The sequence below is a fragment of the Choloepus didactylus genome, chromosome 27, assembly GCF_015220235.1.
Source record: "Choloepus didactylus isolate mChoDid1 chromosome 27, mChoDid1.pri, whole genome shotgun sequence".
NCBI lineage: Eukaryota > Metazoa > Chordata > Mammalia > Pilosa > Megalonychidae > Choloepus > Choloepus didactylus.
In genome coordinates, this window is record NC_051333.1 from 1,429,618 (window position 1) to 1,444,907 (window position 15,290).

Here is a 15,290-nt window from a genome sequence, read left to right on the forward strand (position 1 = left end):
GGAAGAGAAAAGCTGTGAAAAACGCAACCCAAAGGCAGAATTTGCAGAACAGTGGGTGGCCAGCATTTAAACAGTCTGTGATTTGCAAATGGGTGGGTCTCCAGGACACTGACCACATCATGTGTATCCATGACGACTGTTCTCTCCCTTAGTCACGTGACAACATACATGTTGTTTGGAATTCAGCTTGGATTTGACCTGGGGAAAAACTGAATGAAAAACCCATGAACTGAGGTTCTGCTGAGCTGAATATCAAAGCCTGTAACCACTCTGAATTGGGGAAAAAGCAGATCTCAAAGGGTTCCGTGCTGCACGACTCTATTTGCATAACAATCTCAAAGTGACAAAATTATGGTGATGGAAAACACAGCGGTGATTTCCAGCGTTGAGGCTGGTGGAGGACGTGACTCTTAAGGAAAAACACGAGGGAGTTTCTTCTGGAGATGGAGGAGGTCTATAGCCCTGGCTGTGATGACAGCCACTCAGAGCTACGCATGACGAAACCTCATACACCTGTACTCGCCCACACACAAGGCGTGATGGCAAAAACTGGCGAAATCAGAATAAGGTCTGAACCTGAGGGAGCAGTACTGCACCAACTCAATTAGGAATAATATGATCCATATTAATGATTTATTAACAAAACCCGGATTCTCAGGAAGCCGTGCATGAGGTGTCTACCGTTCTCACTCATCTCCTTAGCACTCTCTCTCTCTCTCTCTCTCTCTCTCTCTCTCTCTCTCTCTCTCGCTGGTTGCCCTGGAATTCCTGGAGCACATCCTCCAAGCTCCTGCCTCCCAGCCTTTGCACTTGTTATTTGCTCTGCCTGCACCTCATGTGTACTTTCTCCCCTTCTTCAGCTTTCCACTCAGCTAGAACCATTTCCTCAGCATGCACTGCAAACAGCCTTCATGTCCATATTAAGTTCTTGCTGTTCTGTGTTTTGGTCTTTGTCATAGTCCTAATCTATGACACTTTTGTTCATTTTCTGCCACCCTTGAACAGGGCCTGGCCTGTCTTGTTCCCCATGGTTTCCCCAGTGCCAGGCCTGTCAAGTTCCTTCTAGAAGGTTCTCCACATGGTTGCTAAATCAATGACCAGACTTTGGGAACAAACAAATTCTGTCCCGCTAGAAAAGAGCACAAGGTAGCAGCATCTGGGCCTGGTTTCCCTCACGCTGCTTCTCTGCCCAGAAGGGCTCCGTCAGTATTGACTAAAACACTTGGTGAAATCTGAGGATCGATCACGCGGTTGTCACTGGAAGCTGCAAGAGATAGGTGATTTGTGACCAATTTTGCAAAAGCCCTCACATGCATGGGTGTGTCCTTCTGCAAATCCTTATTCAAAGACACGGAGGGCGAGGGGGTGGCTGCAGCCTTGGGCCCTCCGTATCTCTCATCTCCCACCCTGCCCGTGCCCACCACCACCCCTCGGTGAGATTAGTTTGACGTCAAACCTCTGGGCCCACTCCCCGTCAGGGCTGCATCCTTGGCTTTAGCCACTGGACCATCCGCATGGAAACTGCAGCAGGTGTGGAGAAGGGAGAGGCTGAGGAAGGAGCCTGGAGAGCCCTGGAAACGGGCATTTTCCAGTCTTTGCCTTGACCTGGCACACGGCAGGACTTCCTTAAACATGTATTGAAAGATGAACGTGGAGCCTCCAGGCGCTGTGGCCGAGCGGTCCCCCACCCACCTCTGCCTGTGCCGGGGGGCTGAGCTTTGGGGTTGGTGATGATGGCACCCACATGTCTTCTCCTACTTCAGTTTTCGTGCTAGTGAAATTCAAAATCATAACAGTTGAGTGTTAACATTTGCTGAGTTTATCTCGGTGCCGGACACGGGGATAAGAGCTTTCCACGGATTTCTCAGTTAGTCTCCCCACCAACCCTAAGATGTGGGAACCCTAGGATGAGGAAACGCCATCGGGCGGCCCAAGCTCGGGGAGCTTGAACGTGGCGGCTCCTAGAATCGAGTCCAGGGAGGAGGAGACGCCGCAGGGTGAGGCGCTAAAGACTCGGAGTGGCCGCTCCCCGCAGGCGGGAGGCAGCAGGTGTGGTGGCACGCTTTGCAGAGCAAGTCCCACCTGACCCCCTTTGGATATCCTGATTTGCTTCTGTGAAACCTTGGGCAAGTTCCAGGATCTCTCAGAGTTTCCTCCTCGGTAAAATGGGATGACAAGAGTAGAACCAGCTCACAGGGTTGTCGCGAGGAGTGAGAGTACATACGACAGTTTAGTACCACTCATAGCACATATTAAGTACCCAGTGAAAGTCCCATGTTACATTTAGAAAGGCCATGAGCACATCATGAGTATAAAAATGTTCCCCTGGATTTATTCTACTGCGGTCAGGTAGGAGGTGGAGAGTCCCTGCCTCAGCCCCCAGGTGGCTGCTCAGCCCACAGGTGACGGGAACAGGGTCTGGGGCCACCTGGATCTCCCTGCTCAAGGAAGGTGGGTGTCTGAAGAGGTAGAACTAGGGTAAAAGAAAAGAGATAGGTGGTAAAAAGGCTCGCCTGGCAGCATCCTCCCTCTTCCAACCAGCCCCACACTTCTCAGAGCCTTTAAAGAAGGGACTGGACGGATAAGAAGGAAGCTGAGAAACCAAAGACGTGGCGGCTGTCACTGACTACCCAAGAGGTGATGGCAGTGGCCATGAGGACGGAGAGAATCAGAAGGATCTGAGAGGCACATAGGAAGGTGAAGGCACAAGAGATGAGACTTGAAGCACAGGGAAGAAGGAGTCTAGGATGCTCCCAGGCGATTGACAGTCAATGAGTATGTTAGGTTGCACAGCAAAGGGGAGTTAAGGTTGCTAACTAGCTGTCCTTGAATAGGGAGATTATCCTCGATTATCTAGTGGGCCCAATGCAATCACAAGGATTCCTACAAGTCCCTCAAGAGGTGTAGCCTCCTCTCTGCCTAGGGAGGCTAAAGACAATGTCAGAGTCCAACGTGAGAAGGACTAGACTGGCCATGGCTGACTCTGAAGACGAGGAAGGGGCCACTAGTCAAGGAATGTGGGAAAACTCTAGGACCATAAAAGACAAGGAAATAGTTTGTCCCCTAGACTCCAGAAAAGAACACAGCCCTGCTGATGCTTTGATTTTAGTCCAGCAAAACCTGGGTTGGACTCCTGACTGTAAGACAGTAAATCTGTGTTGTTTTAAGCCACCAAGTCCGTGGGAATTTGTTACAGCAGCAGTAAGATGTAAGGGAAGCTGTATGGTTTCTGGGACTGGGTCACAGAGGGGAAACACTTCTTCCAGATCCTCCTGGGATGCACAGCTTGGGAGCTAACGTAAGCAGTGCAGCTACCCTGCGGCTGCCATGCTGGAGAAACCACCTGGATCCCAGCTGCTCCAGCTCCCAGCCCAGGTGCAGGTGTGGAGTGAGACAGCCTCAGGATGAACCCAGCCCTGGCCATCGTCTGACTGTAGCTGTGGGAGACTCTGAGAACCACAGCAGAGCCCAGCCAGCCCCGAGAACCGCGAAAGAGAGACGGTCGATTCTCCTTACCCTTGGTCATCATTATCTATAAAGTCGGTGCCAACATGGAAGCAGCAAATATCAAACCCCTGCTCCTGGGAAAGACAGGGTTAGGTTCCTGTGAGTCTGGTCACATTTTAATCAACTTATCAATACATAACCACGTTTTATGTGTGCTTCTGTTTAAAGACGCCTTATTTAATACACATTGTCGATTCATTAACATTGAACTCCCGGACCACAGCGCCATAACTCATGCCTCAGAATCTTGTCTAACACATATTTTCTCCATAAGGCACACTGCAGCTTTCTTCCACTTGAGAAAGTGCAAGAAATCTCCAACAAAGTGCAGCAAAATCTCCAACAAACCCCACAAATATATGAAAACAGGGCAGGAAATATACTGCAGAAAGGACTCTTGTGGACAGCGTGAGAGCTGAAACAAGCAGGCGGAGAGCAGTGCCTCCCCCGAACCTGGCTGGGAACAAACATGCCCACTGGGCGGCTCAAATGTTTCGCTGCTTTGCACATGTCTGCAAATGCATGTGAAAGTGTCACAAGTATTAACTTCAGGATTACAAATAAATTTTAGGAAGTCGGTAAATTTGCAAATACGAAATCTGCAAATAATGAGGATTAACCATAATGATAAATGATTATCATTAGCAAACTGTGGTCCGAGGGCCATCATCTGATTTTGCAAATAAAGTTTTATTGGAAATAGCCACGCCCATCCATTTACGCATTGTCTGTGGTGTTTTCATACTACGATGGCAGAGCTGAGTAGTTGCTACAAGACCACACGGTCCACAAAGCCCTTTAGAGAAGGTTTGCTGACGCTTTAACTCTCTAAGTTTTGGAGCTGTTTCTAGTGCAGCGTTAACTGGAACAGGTGCTTCAGAGACGGGGAGCCCCATGGCGGAGGTCTCTGGAGACGGGAGAGCAACTTTAGGAAATCAAGGAGGAAGTGAGTGGAGCACAGGGAGCTGCAGATGGAGGGAAAGGCAGTGAGGACATGGGGTAAGCAGGGGCCAGGTAAAGATCCCGATCTGTATCTTCAGGATATTCTGTGGCAGACAGACATGATTCTGTATTTTGTGGGTGCGTCTAAAATGATTCTCTCCAGTGGGTGTAGACAGACTGTGTGGTGCAATCGTGCAAGCAGGGAAACCTGTTTGGAGGCCTTGGAAGGTATCAGAGAGGAGATGGGGTGTCTCAGAGAGGGGGTAGTGGGAATGGAAGACAAAGGCTTAAATGGGAACCAACCCCCCAAACCTTGAAAAAGAAACATTTCTGACCATAGAATCTGATGCTCAGGGAGAGGAAGCTGTTTGAGTTTTTATTATTTTCTTTAATTTGAAGTAGTTTAAGACTCACAAGAATTGCAAAAATAGAGAAACTCATAGCCAAGAGGTGCCCAAGGAAGCACGACAACTAAATGTAACATGGCATCCTGGATGGGGGTCTAGTGCAAAAAAGGGACATTAGGAAAAAACTAAGGAAATCTGAATAAAGTATGGACATTAATTAGTAATAATGTGTCACTGCTGGCTCATTAACGTAACCAATGTCCCTTACTAATCTAAGACGAGAATAACAGGGGAAACTTGGTGCAAAGTAATGAGAACTTCTCAATTCTTCTGTAAATCTAAAAGTGTTCTAAAAAATAAAGCCTGTTTACAAAAAGTAGTACAGAGACTTCACGGGTACCCTTCACCCAGCTTCTGCCAATGATAACACCTTATGTTAGCACATTGTCAAAACCAGGACGTCAACGTTGGCACAATATTATTAACTAGTTACAGAATCCTTCTGTTTTCCTGGTTTTTACGTGAACACTTCCTTTTAAATTTTATCACAAGTGTAACTATGTCTACAGCCAGAATACAAAAACTCTCCCATTGCCACAAAGAAACGCCTCAAGAAAAATGTTTTCTACAATTATGAACTATGCAGAAATAATATTCTTTGAAATGGAAGAGACCAAAGAATAAATAGAAATATGTGAAATGTAGAGTATAATTTTTATGTTCACAAATACAGGAGGAAGCCATGGTTGTAAATACACCTTATTTCAGTCTCAGATTTTTACTAAAATTCTCTGTGTTTCTTTGCATTTCCATTGGGTTCTTTGCATAAATATGGGGTTGTAAGCCCCATGGGTGTGGATTTAGGCCACGTATCCCAATACCTGAAACCCTGCCTGCACACGGAGGAGCTCAACCAGTCCCTTCCAGGTGACAGTGCAACATTTGCCATGAAGCCCTTTTGTCCCGATTTAGAGTTAATGTGAAAGGAACAAATGGATAGATTATTAAGCAGTAAACCTGATTTTTTCTCAAAATTCATTTGACACAAACCCTGGTATCAGAAGACAATGTGCTAAGGCGTCAAGAGGACGTGGTTGCATTCATTCTTTCTCTAAAGAAAGCAACTGGAAAAAAAGAAATATCTGGGATTGGGTAAAACAAACAAACCCTGTGCAAAGTGGGATCTTCATTTATATGTAAAATCCTCCAAAACAACACAAGTGCAGCCGGTCTGATAACCACCTGTTGTCACACCTAGTTCATAAAGTTCTGGTCTCTGAATTTAATGTTATACTTTCATTATCCTACATAATAGGGTCAATTAACTTCTGATTTTATAAATAAGGAATTCAACTAATAAAGGCTCAACGAGATGGAAACACCTGCTCAAGAACTCACATTTTTATTTATCACAGATAACGAATGAGAAACTAGCAGATGCGGGGCTGGGATTCTTAGCATACACACAATCTGATAGAATGTCACAGAGTAGTCCATTCTCGGGGGCTCTCTGCAATTTGCAGCCACTTCCACTTCCCTGTTCCAGCAGAAGTTTCCATGGCAACCGATTAAGCCTGCTGGGTTGCTAAGGAACAGCAGATCCTTTGAAGCTGGACCAGGCTGCAGCCACCGAGTCAGAGCCGCGAGCTGAGGGGTGGGGTCCAGGAGGCCTCCAGCCTGCGGCCCCCCATCAGGGTCCGGGCTGAGGGGTGGGGTCCCGGGGAGGCCTCCAGCCTGCGGCCCCCCATCAGGGTCCGGGCTGAGGGGTGGGGTCCCGGGGAGGCCTCCAGCCTGCGGCCCCCCATCAGGGTCCGGGCTGAGGGGTGGGGTCCCGGGGAGGCCTCCAGCCTGCGGCCCCCCATCAGGGTCCGGGCTGAGGGGTGGGGTCCCGGGGAGGCCTCCAGCCTGCGGCCCCCCATCAGGGTCCGGGCTGAGGGGTGGGGTCCCGGGGAGCCCTCCAGCCTGCGGCCCCCCATCAGGGTCCGGGCTGAGGGGTGGGGTCCCGGGGAGGCCTCCAGCCTGCGGCCCCCCATCAGGGTCCGGGCTGAGGGGTGGGGTCCCGGGGAGGCCTCCAGCCTGCGGCCCCCCATCAGGGTCCGGGCTGAGGGGTGGGGTCCCGGGGAGGCCTCCAGCCTGCGGCCCCCCATCAGGGTCCGGGCTGAGGGGTGGGGTCCGGGAGGCCTCCAGCCTGCAGCCCCCCATCAGGGTCCGGGCTGAGGGGTGGGGTCCCGGGGAGGCCTCCAGCCTGCAGCCCCCCATCAGGGTCCGCGCGTCGCCCGCGCTTGTTTACCGACAGGGTCCTATAGACTCACTTGTGGAGTCTAGAAAGGCCACATCTTCATTTCAGCAATGGCCAGTGACACAGCATTTCGTGTTCTCACTGTACTTCCACGTCTTCCTTCCACAGTTATTTACTGAGTGCCTGCAATCCCAGCGCCAGACCCCGAGGACACAGATACGGGGTTGCCTTTGCGGGGATCACAGCCTGCTGGGGGGTCCTTCCACCCGGTCACACCCTGTGACGATTCACCCAGGGCCCGTGACGGGCAGGCTCCGCGCTAGAGCAGAGGGTCAGTGGGGTGGGTTGGTCACACATCGGACCACCACGCGGCCATGCTTTAGGTCTGGTGGTCAAGGAGGCCCCTCAGACGGGGGATATTTGGTCACAGACCTGAACGCAGGACGGAACAAGTCATGGGGCATCTCAGGAGAGCATCAGGCAGAGGGCCGCGGAGGAAGGGTCTCGGGGGGTGGGTGGACGTGTCCAAACACTGACTCTACGGATATCTAACCCCAAACGACAAGAAAACTTCCCGAGTGAAGGTAAAAATGAGGCACATGGCCTCCCTCCCCCACCCATGGTTGAGACACATTATTTGTGGTTATTAACCCACCCACCGCCTTTATCCAAGTTATGGAAAATTCCAGTCTCCCAGGCTCTCGGGTCCCTCCTCAGCCCCCTCCCTTCCCCGCTCCAGCTGCAGTTTCCATGGCAACTGCCTCAGCCAATCCCACCCCCCACCCCCCGCCCCAGGCCCGGGGTCAGCCCTTAAAGGAGAAGCAGCCAGAGCCCCCCGATTCCTGATTCCAACCAGGAGGCTGGGGGTGGGGAGTCGTAAACCCCCGAGGCTGCAGTTTGATAGCAGCGATTCAAGGATCCAAGAAAGTCTTTTATGTCCATAAAAATGCAAAGGAATGTTGCAGGATAAGGAGAGGAGAGGACGGCCTTGCTGGCCCGTGGACTCTTTTAGGAGTGGTGGGAACATTTTCTGTTCTCATCGTTCACTCATCGAGTCAGTCAGCAAATACGGATTGAGCCCTGCTGAGTGCTGGGTGCTCCCACGAGCATGGCAGTGTAGAGAGAAGTAAAAACGGTCCCTGTCCTCACTCTCCTAGACTTGGGCAATTAGAAGCAGCATTCATTCACTCAAATCATTCACTTACTCCTGCAAGGAGCATCTAGGGCGCTTACTGCTTGCTCGATTCAGGTGAGAATCAGAGAGAACCCCTCCTGGTGGCTTCATTCTGGCGGGAGAAACAGAAAAAATAAACATCAGGGGGTGAAAAATGTCAGAAAATAAAATAAGACCGAGCACTGGGAGAGTGAGCAGCGCGTGGGGAAGGAAGTGGGCTGTTTCCAGCCGAGGGGTGGAGGAGCTCTCTAAAGCCATGGTTGAGCAGACTTGCAGTGAGAGAGGTGGTACCCCCAGAAGTGGACGATCCTGTCTATATGACACCCTGCAGAAGGAAGGACAGAACACAGATCAGCGGTGGCCGGGGGAAAGGTGGTGGTGGAGTGTTTAACTACCAGGGCACACGAGGGAAATTTTGAGGGTGATGACAAATTAATCATGAAGCTGGTTCCATGACTGCATGCACTGGTCAAAATCCATGGAACTGTACCCCAAAAAAGAGTGACTTTAACTCTATGCAATTTTGAGTGAATGGCTTCTGTTTTCATTTTTAAAATGTGAAGGATGTTTGCTGAAAGAACGAAAATGAGCTTCTGGAGTCTCTGCAGACAGTAGTAGGAATGACACTTCTCGTGGAAACCTCAGAGCTACAAGTATTAACTGTTCCCACCCTTCAGTCATGCAACACACGCTGAGCTCCACTGTGTGCCATGCTCTGGTCTCCACACAAGCAGAAAATCATGGAAAATAGTCTCAGATTCTGCCCTCCAGGATCTTGGAGCCTGCTCAAATCCTCCTCCATTTCATTCAGCAGATATTTACTCAGTCCTAACTGGGCCAGGCCCTGGGCTAAGCATTAGGGAAAAGAGCACAGAACAAGAAATCCAGCCTCCCCAAGCTCACGGCACTCACTTTCTGGTGGGGGAGACGGACGACAAACAAAACCATTAGACGGCTTTGGGTGGCAATGATGGACATGAGGGATAATTATAAAGGTGTTATGGATTGAATCATGCCCCCGACCAAGGTATGTTCAAGTTCTAACGCCTGGTCCTGTGAACTCATTTGTAAATAAGCTCTGCCGTGATCCTATTACGATGGGACCAAGCAGAGTCAGGAGGGGCCTTAATCCAACAGGACTGGGGTCCCCATAGCAAAGGAAATGTGGACACGGCAGTCGGAGTGAAGAGCAGACAGAAGACAGACGGAGGGTGGTCGGCAGGCCACAGACAGACGCCGCAGGCTCAGGGGAGGATCCTGCCAGACGGGAACGGCCCCACCATTCCAGCCTGCGTCCACGGACCCCCACTGGCCAGAAGTGCCAGAAATGACCTCCCTCCGGAGGAGACCTCCGCCAGCTGCTGAAGGAGCTGGTGTTGAAACACGCCAGCTACTTCCCCGGCCAGGTGGGATTAGTCCAAGCTCTGGGCTTTGCATCATTTCCCCGTTTACCTGTGGATAAACTCCGGGCTTGCTCTTCCTCCTCTGGCTTCACACGCAGCCTTCCCTCACTGCCTCCCCTGCCAGGGCTCCTTCCTCACTCTCCTGTCGGTGGTCTCTGGCATCACCACCCAAACCACTCGCAGGCAGAGTCTGCTGGGGGGAAACCAACTAAGCCAGAGATCCTTCAACACAAGAAGCTTCTCCAGGTTATTGTTCCATCCAGATTCTTAAAAAAAAGTTTATTTTGTGTGTGTGTGTATAAATATATTTATCATAAAATTTGCCATTTTAACCATTTTTATGTAATTCAGTAACACTTATTATTTTCACACTCTTGTACAACTAACACAACCAACCATTACCAAAACTTTTTCACTACACAAAACAGAAACTGCACACCCTTTAAGCAATAGCTCCCCATTCCCCTCGCCCCTCAGCCCCTGGTCACCTCTCATCTACTTTCCGTCTCTACTATTTACTTATTCTAGGTATTTCATATAAGTGGAATCATACAATATTTGCCCTTTGTGCCTTGCTTATTTCATTCAGCATAATGTTGAAAATTCATCCATAGTGTAGAATGTATCTGAATTTCATTCCTTTTAATGGCCAAAAAACATTCCATTGCAATCCCTGTGCTACATTTGGTTTGTCCATTCATCTGCTGATGGACACGGGTTGTTTCCACCTGCTGGATATTGAAATAATACTGCTATGAACATTGGTGTACAAGTATTGATTTGAGTCCCTGATTTCAGTTATTTTGAGGCTATGCCTAGGAGTGGAATTGTGTCTAACTTTTTGAGGGGCTGCTAAACTCCTTTTCATAGCACCACTTACATTTCTCCATGTCAACCTTGATCCCTCCTCAGGAAAGGGCTCCATCGTTTACCCAATTGTGCAAATGAGAGACCTGGGTGTAAACCTTCTTTGTCTCCACTATACCCTACAAACCTGACCAATCACCAGGTCCTAACATTTCTCCCTCCAAAAAGTCTCCTAAATCTGACCACATTGCCCATCTTCTCACCTCCGCTTTTGCCTACTTTATCACTGATCTTCCTAAGTGGTCTCCCAGGTGGCTCTCCTTCCTTGCAATCTCTTCTCCATAAGGATCTTGTGCTCTCAAAGGAAAACCTGACCAATTTGCTCTCTGAAACAAACAAACAAACCAGAAACCAATGGATTCTCTTTGCTTACAGGATAAGGACCACTTTGTACCACACAGGCAATGATGGCCACCAAATTTCCGTATGGGAGAAACTCAAAGGGTACTACATAATTTTAGGGTGCTACTGCATCATGTTCATAATGATTAAGCAATTGTGCCTGTTATAAATAGTGAACCGTATGTAAGAATGTGTGTGTGTGTGTGTACACACACATGAATTCCATTACAATGTGATGAAGTGAAATTTTTCTTGCTGCTTTCCAATTACATGTGGGATTTACTTCAGACACTCAGTTCAACAGACATTTAATGAGCACTTACTGTGAGCACTTATGACAGGTATTCACAACCATTGGCCACTGCATTAAATAGTGAGAGGAAGAAGACTGGGTCCTCTAAAATTATGAGAAACATTCGTTTAAAAAAATGTCCTGGAGAGACTAGCTTCCAAAAAGACTATTAACATGTGATACCTTTTAATGTACTAGAAATGGGTGTCTCAGAATTATTGGCCATGTTGAGCTGCTTCTGAAAACCACTAGATTCCTTTGATTGATGGTAAAGAATGTAGAGCCGAGGTTCCTACTGGGCATTTAGCTTATGAATCAGGACGTTCACAGGTGGAGACTGGCCTGAGCTGTGCTGTGGGCAGAGGTCCCGGGCCAACATGCTGACTCTTCTGCTTAGAGAACACGAGCTTCTTTTAGAACATCCCTTCTTTTCTGTTCCCATTAAAGCCTTGAGCACCACTCACCACCACCCAAGTATGGGTTAAATCATTCTAGTTCTCATAGCCCACGCAACCTCCGCTCTAGACCAGAGAGCTGCCATCTTCCCCTGGCCAAAAGTCATTCCAGTGGCTGCATAGGGTCCTGACAAGCCATAGGCGGCATAAATAAATGCAGGAACGATGGTCGCGGAAGCTTATTTCAGTTTCTGAGAATCGGCAGGCAGTCTGTAGGAAGAGGATTTTCATTTGACACGCACAGAAGAATGGCTTGTCAGCTGCCTGAGAACAAGGGCTGGTCTGTCTACAGTTGTTTCCCCAGCACAGAGCGGACACTGAATAGCTACTTGCCGACCGAGGTCCCGCCCTTGTCCAACGCCCTCCCTCGGGTGCAGCTGGCGCCTGTGACTTACCTCTATCCAGTGGAAACGGCAAAGGGATGGGGTAGTCGCTCCCCTGATTGGGCGACGACACAGAAGACTCTGCTTAGCCCAACAGAGCAAGAGATTCCCCCTCTGGCTTTGAAAAAGGAAGCTGCCAAGTCGTGCGAGGGTCTGGGAGAGAACTGTGGGGGCCTCCAAGAGCCAAAAGCGGCCCCCAGCTGATTACCGGCCAGAAAGTAGGGCCCTCAGTCAAGGAACCGAATTCTGCCAACAACCACGACAGTTTGGAAGAGGACCCCGGGCTCCGGGAAGGGAGACAGCCCGGCTGACCCCTCGGCTGCAGCCAGCTGGGACCCTGGGCAGAGCTGCCAGCAAGCCCGGCCGGGTCCCCCACCCACGGAAACCGGGTTAGTAAATGTATGTGGTGGGTTTACGGCAATTTGCTCTGCAGCAACAGATAACTAATACATACAATGATGGAACAAATGAACAATTCCTCTAAAAGGAGACTTTTAAGAATTGTCCACAGTTAAGAGCTATTGTTAAGGAAACCAATTCATGAACAATTAGCCCCAAACTGTGCTTTACTCAAATTTCAGTCCCACAAAACCCGTGCTAAGGAGGGCCATGGTCATGATTTTATTCCTTTTCCAAAGACTTTCACTCAAAGAAAATAACCGAGGGAGAATCCGTCTGAAAATGAAAATCTATTTTACAATCTTTGTGCTTGCAAACGGAGGCAGCCCGTGGAGCAAGCCTGGCTCGCGGAGGGTCTGGCACTGGGCTGAACGCTGGGCGTTCGACCTCCCAGAGAGAATCAGCAGGCCATGCCCCCCTTTACAGCGGAAGGACAGTGATTTTACTGGGGACAGGAGCTCATATTTGTTCGGAGGCAGGCAGCTCACAATGTGAGTCCAGAGCCTGGAAAATTCCAGCTGCTAAGGCTCTGTCTCCTCTGTTTTAGCCCCGCCCCTTTCCCAGGGTAGCTGCAGTTTCCATGGCAACAGCCTAGGCTGCCTTTGATGCAAAGACCAGGTAAATATCCCTGAGGGTGAAAGAAGAGCTTTAGACATCAAACCAGCCAGGATGGGGGATGGAGAAGATGCTTAAAAGAAGCCCTGCTAGTGGGTCACGCCCATTGTTTGTGCCCATCAAACTGCTTCCTTTGATGGAGTCTTTGCAGATGGGAAAAAAGGCAGCTCTGTGAACTTCTGCAGAATCGAAGCATCACAAGTTTTCAGTTCAGCAGCTGCTGCACGTGCCAGTGGCATAAATGTCATCTTTTCCCACCATCCATTCATTTCTTCATTTGCTGAGTCATTTGTTTATACACCCAGGCCCTCCACTCTATTTACTGAGTGTCTACCATATGCTTGGCATTTGGCATTGTAAGTCAAACGATAAGCAAAAGCAGAACAAGTTCCTGTTTGCATGAGCTTAAGACACACGTATTCAGTCACGTCTTCCACAAGTATCTCCCAAGGGTGCACTCTTGTGCCCGACAGGCTTAGGGTTGGAAGATTCAGGGGTGAGCAAAACACACGTCCTGCAAGAGGATTATGTGGGTGTTGTGGGTTGGATGTTAATCACACAAACCATGCCTCAACCACAGCAGGCATTGAGTGGGGTACAGCCGTAGAGAACAGCCAAGCACAGCGCCTGTTTTCTTGCTGATTATCTTCAATAAGGTGGGAGACTTAAAATACAGAAACCAAATTTTTAGGTTGCTTCTGGTTCTGAGAACCAGGAGGTGCAACTCACTTTGGCTTAAGCAATAAAAGAAATGAATCAGGTGCAATATCAAAAATGCCAGCAATAGGGCAGGCTTCATGCTTTGTGAGGGTTGAGCTGTTTTTTCTCTACTAAACAGGGGATATCCTGCTTATTGGTCTCAAATCCATCTTTCCTGTGGGATCCAAATCTACAAATTTTCGGTAGGAAGATCCATGCCAACCAAGGCAGGACAGAGCTTATTCAATCAGCAAACTCAGGGCCCAGTCACAGCCTTTTCTGGAAACTTCCTCTGGGAACTCTCCACATACTGTTGTGACAACCGGACTACTAATCTGGTGGGTGGGCTCCTGGAGCTGCCTGTGGTCACTCTGGGTGGTGAGTCAGAACTTGCCAAGGTAGCCTTGTTCCTCCTGTCTCCCCCGTCCCCAGCTCTGCCTTCTCAGGACCCTCCTTCTTCAGAAGGTTCAAGGAGAGACGGACATGGCCAGGGAATGTCCCTGCCCCATCCAGCCTGGCTGAGCTCGTATTTCATTTCTGGACTTACCTTTTCTCCTTCCACAGAGTGGTGACACTTGACTTTCCTTCCTTCTTAAACACCTCTACCCATCCAAATACCTTTAAGTATGATCCTGGTTTTGAGAAAGAGAACCTCCCCGCGCTCCCAGACCCTCGCCGCTGCACATCAGCCGACTCATCCAACAATCTCCGCTTCAAGGTCCTGCCCCGAGTGACTCTGCCGTCCGACCCCCTCTTCCCTTGACTCCTGGTTGAAATACTGCAGTGGCTGTTCAAGGCCTCGTTCCTTTTCAAAGGAAATGCTGAGCATCTCACTCCCATGCTTAGCCCTTCACTAGACAGTTCTTGTTCTTAGAACTGAAATCCTTCTCTTCACCACGGCCTGTAATCAGTGACAGCTCCAGAATTTCTCTCCAGGAGGGGCGTGGAGCGGCAAGCTTATCTGAAGAGGTGTCCAGAGGACTTGCTTGAAAGCCTAGTATTCCAAACACTAGCTCTTCTCGCTTTGTAGAAACACCAGGAATATCTTATGGAATTCAGTTTGACAAGATTTAATTAAGCACCTTCTTTCTACAAGAACTGTGATTGATCTGTTCTTGAGCCAAGACACCCTCACATGCTAGAAAATGTATTTTAAAATGTAAAAATAATGATCCAGGCCAAACAAAAAAATTGCTAGTATTTAGAATATGGTTATGCTTCAAATTTATGTATCCTCAGGATACTAACCACTCCTAACACTTACTGAGAAGATGTTCCCTCCCTTGGATAGACTGTATGGTACTTAGGGGGTGTCATCTGGCCTGACTTTTATCTTGTGAATAAGGGGGTGTTCTGTCAGGGGTCACTGACCAGGGTTCTCACTGGGACCCCAGACCCTGTGTTAACTTCCCAGCACCTTCTTCTCAGGGACATCAGAGTCAAGGCAAGAGTGTCCCTCCACGTGTGATGTCAGACAAGTTGTTAACTTCTCAGCACTTCGTGGGGGTGGTAACAGCACCTACCTCCATGGAGGTGATGACGATTAAATGATTCGTATTTGTAAAGAGTTCCCACTATCTGCTCCGGCTCTGCCCTGGGTGGGGTGGGCTTTCTCTGCTCTGTGAG

At 49.2% G+C, this 15,290-nt stretch overlaps 1 protein-coding gene and 1 long non-coding RNA gene across 4 annotated transcripts in view; both read right to left on the reverse strand.

The window, feature by feature from the left end:
• LOC119520940 (zinc finger protein 805) overlaps window positions 1–15,290 on the reverse strand; it is a 603,985-nt gene that overhangs the window by 150,981 nt on the left and 437,714 nt on the right. The window lies entirely within an intron of this gene.
• On the reverse strand, window positions 6,832–12,218 carry LOC119520981. Of its 3 annotated transcripts, none has more exons than XR_005214269.1 (5): window positions 11,964–12,218; window positions 10,683–10,805; window positions 9,662–9,802; window positions 8,241–8,321; window positions 6,832–7,583 (listed from the first exon to the last, which is right to left on the reverse strand). It is a non-coding gene; the product is annotated as an uncharacterized LOC119520981 (long non-coding RNA). The 3 variants fall into 3 exon arrangements; XR_005214267.1 differs by lacking the exon at window positions 11,964–12,218 and adding an exon at window positions 11,145–11,921; XR_005214268.1 differs by lacking the exon at window positions 11,964–12,218 and adding an exon at window positions 11,145–11,921 and having other exon boundaries at window positions 9,662–9,878.